We start from the raw sequence: 4,137 nt of genomic DNA, 5'->3' as shown, positions 1-4,137 counted from the left end.
TTATTTATTCACTCGCTTTTCCACTAAGAAACATTCTTGCCCGGGCGAAAACTGGTTGCGACAAGGTGTAGTACGCCGCCTGCTCCCACCTTTCAGCAGTCCCTGCAATAGAAATAGAAAGCAACGCCTTAGGTCATTCATATATGAAATAAGAAGATATCCCCGAGTAGAATACATATTAATTTAGACATACCCCACTGTTATGGTTAAAGCTTTCTTTCAAGTAGCATAACTCAACAGACAAAGGGAGTTGCAAAGGCTTTCCACTTAATTTTCTTCGTTCAATGGGTCTCAGTTTATTCCATTCATCAATGAAGGATAAAAGAGCACGCCTATAGGCTGGGTTGTCCTTGAAATATTTGCAAATTGTATCTTTATTATCGTAAGCAAGAGCATTTTCTAACTCGATTTCCTCTTGTCGAAAATTCTCAAACAGTGGCACTGGTCTCAAATCTTTCCCTGGGATGCAAGAATACAAGTGGATTCTTCCAGTATATTGGCTTACCTGCACATTAAAAGTACAATATCAAAGTTTCAGACAAGAAACCCACCAGATTTTTATATGATTGCATTGCCATTTAAACTGTTGATCACTAACAATACCATCATCGTTGATACCTGGATTCAGCCATCTACTTGAGAGAAGGGGGAAATTTGCAAATGATGTCTTTTATCTCTAGAAAGAGATGAGTTCTCCTAGAGAATTAAGGATGTATGTGGGTGAAGGACTAATAGGAAGGAATATAAATCTAAGAGAATTTCAATGAAAATGCATAACCCCAGAAGATTTGACTGTCCTTTGATATACTACGTAGACTGATATAATAAGCAGCCAACTACTTGCTATCATTATAATTGCTTCTGGGGCAGATTTTGGCAACTAATTTGCAAATCCAGCTTGGCTTACTTCCTTGTTTGACACGTTGAATGAGACAGCTATAATTATTCTTTGTTCTCTGGAAATGCTATAAATTTTATAGCATAAATTCTGAAAGAATTATATCAAATAACTTTGTACTACCATAAAATCTGTGAAATTAACAAGAAACATGTCACCATGTTAATATCTATTTACATGTCTACCACAAACAAAGAATGCTCAAAGGGTACAATTTGAAATGGAGAAAATAGTTATCGATTGCACAGGGTGAGCAAACAACTAGAAAGTTTTGCTTAATGCAAAATAAACCGGAATCTACAATCAGGTATAGTTTGTTTACCTCAAACCGCAGACAACCAACTTGAATATAACATTCAGAGTCTGATGGCTGAACCTGTGCACCATCATCTGCTGTGATTTCTTGTCCCTGCATTATCATCAAATTTGAGTTAGTTATTTCTATGCCAGAATCTAAAGGACGGAATCATTTTTCTGTATTGAGAGATTTTCAATTAGATACCTTTGGCACTAGATCATGATCTTCGCTTCTGTTATCCATTTTAAGAGGGGATATGACACATATTCCAATATCATCCACAGAACGATGCTATTCTTTTTCGTCTCCCATGGAATTAAGATTTTGGATTATTTGTAGATCAAGTACCACACCACCCTATATTCACAACAGAAGCATCATTAGCTTGTAATAAAGAGGAAAAGTGCTCAAAAGTGAAACAGGGTGGGGGGAGGAACTAATTATCTTGATCAGGAACATAGCAGCAGGAAATGTATCGGACAGGGTTAGGTTAGCTGAAAAGTAGTTATTTTCTTCATGTGCTTGGTCAGGGAAAGCTCAAGTATGCAGGTTAACCATTCCAGTGAAGCTCCTTCTAGTAAAATATAAAAGAAACCCAACTTTTTATTTGAATAATGTTGAAATTTTACATCATCATTATGATTGTAGATTTCACCATTTTGATTCCTTGTGTACAATCTGTCATTCATTTCAGCAGTGACATCAGAAAAGGCTTCTGAAGGCCGCAAATCCTGGGAACATTCAGGGTCTTGCAGCTGCTTTAAGTCCAGTGGAAATTTTCTAGGTGGATCTTTCATCAAAATTTTATGCTTATAATTTCCATCAGGTGTTACCAGATAAGAAATGCCTTCAACCTACAAAACCAGAAGAATAAAGTTTGATCTTTTAGAAAATAATTATGAAACCATATGAAGCCAGCTAAACAAAGCAAGCCACCAATAAGTAATGCATTTTACCAAACATGCACATGCACATGTATATCATGATCGGAATGGGAAAAAGAAAATATTTCTGTGTAATGCGACATGCCAGGTCAGGTTAAGCTATCAAAACAAATTCAGCTCTGGCAAAGACTGCAAGCAACACTGATAAATAACCATTTGCAGTTTAATATGTACTAGAAGTCTGACTGTGCAAAGCTAAAGCACTCTGATGCAGTTTATTGCATACAACAAATATCAGTAGTCACCATGTGCTTCACAGGCAATAGCAGTCCAAAAATTCATATAATCCTGATATCTCCTTACCATAGTGTGAAATGTGTTGGGTATCTATGAATTGGTAGGAAAAAAAAAAACTTAAAAACGGTGCAACCAGACAATGCCAATTACACCTTCGTCTTTGCCATACTTCTCATTTTAAGAATCTGAACTCTGAGCTATACATCCCACAAACAAATATACAGTAAAAAATATTTTTTAATAAAAAGAGCAGTCCATAAATTGTAAGTTTCCACTTTTTTTGGGTAGTGGAAGGAGCAGAGAGAGTACATACTTCTATCTCTCTCATTGCATCATATTTTCCATTTGTTGTGGATGAAACACGGTGAAGACTCTTGTTTAGATTTCGCCAATGTGACTCATCCAAAGTATCCTGTAGTAAGAGAAAACCATAAACCACATAAAACTCTAAGAACTGCAGACAAATTTGAAGAAAAGTCCGCTATAATATAAGCACACATTTGCACAGAAGATGTCAATGTTGACCGCACTTGTCTGACCCCGCCTATGAGCTCTATCCTCAGCCTGTAAGAGACAAGGATGGAAGGGGAAGTAAGACAACTTATCAAATTTGAGCAACCAAAAGTATATGTTTATAAAGCTTTGGGGAAGATAGGTACTTAAGCAACTTTGGATCACTGGAGTGAAGTGCAGAACACAAAATTGTTGAGTGGACAAATGGATCACTGGAGTGAAGTGAACGCCTTTCCGTTGGAAAATTGAATGCTAAATTAAACTAGTTTTCCACTATTTCAAAATGCATGAATAAAAACCTAAATTAACAAAGAGACTATCAAAAAAAGGAAGACATTATATCAGACACAGAAAAGAAAATCTCATAGCAATAAAACCACTTTGGGAGAATACAATTTTCAAATATCACGAGTCATGCAGTTTAATCTTTTGAATGTGTTTAAACTAGATAAGAATTGACAATTATGCCAAACCTCAAACGAAAATAAGGTCAATAAAGACTATCCAAGAAATTTTGTAAACGAACAAAAGGAATGTCGAAAAAAAGAAAAATGTAACACAAACCTCATTCGGTGATTGGAATGACCGTACTGCTGATTGTCGATCTTTCGGTAGTGTGGTTCCATCAATACGGACAAAACTAATTCCTTTCTCACATATGAAATCCTGGATAATTCAAAAACAACGACTTTCTCATGGATAGTCAAGAAAAAGAAAAAGAAAAAAAGACAGGAGGCTTATAAACCCTTTTTTAAAGTTAGTAAGGTTTCATCATGAATATAACCTACGAACACAATAGTATTCAGATGGCTACAGACTAAATAAAAAATTGAAACAAAAATCTTTTATGCATAAGATGTGACTTACATCCCCATCAAAACTAGCAGAACTAAATCTTGACAAAAGATTGCAATTCCATTTTTATTCTAAACTAGAAAGTGATTAAGTACATAGGTTCATGTTGACAACCTAATTGTCCTTAATTTTAGTATGTTGATGTTGTAGCATTGTCATCAATGAGACAAAAAAAACTATACTGCACAGTTCAAAGCATTTAAAGATATAATCATATCTTTCTGTAGAAAAGTAAATTACTGGAGAAAATAATAAGTTTTATTCACGTTAAAATCAACCTCCAATAATTACAGCAGAGTTTTATACAAGAGATGACTAAGATTCCTAGCTAAGGTACGAGTTCTAGCTAAATTAAAAGTTATCCGTATCTACAAAGAAGGCTATAGTTAGTG

General features: G+C 35.1%; 1 pseudogene; it reads right to left on the bottom strand.

The window, feature by feature from the left end:
• Positions 1 to 3,306, bottom strand: LOC120158696 (annotated as a pseudogene).
• Between the last annotated feature and the right edge of the window lie 831 nt (positions 3,307 to 4,137).

The sequence above is a fragment of the Hibiscus syriacus genome, unplaced genomic scaffold (genome assembly GCF_006381635.1).
Source record: "Hibiscus syriacus cultivar Baekdansim isolate YM2019G1 unplaced genomic scaffold, ASM638163v2 tig00111330_pilon, whole genome shotgun sequence".
Taxonomy (NCBI): domain Eukaryota; kingdom Viridiplantae; phylum Streptophyta; class Magnoliopsida; order Malvales; family Malvaceae; genus Hibiscus; species Hibiscus syriacus.
Note: the sequence above shows the minus strand (reverse complement) of the source record. Positions and strands in the feature narration are given on the sequence as shown.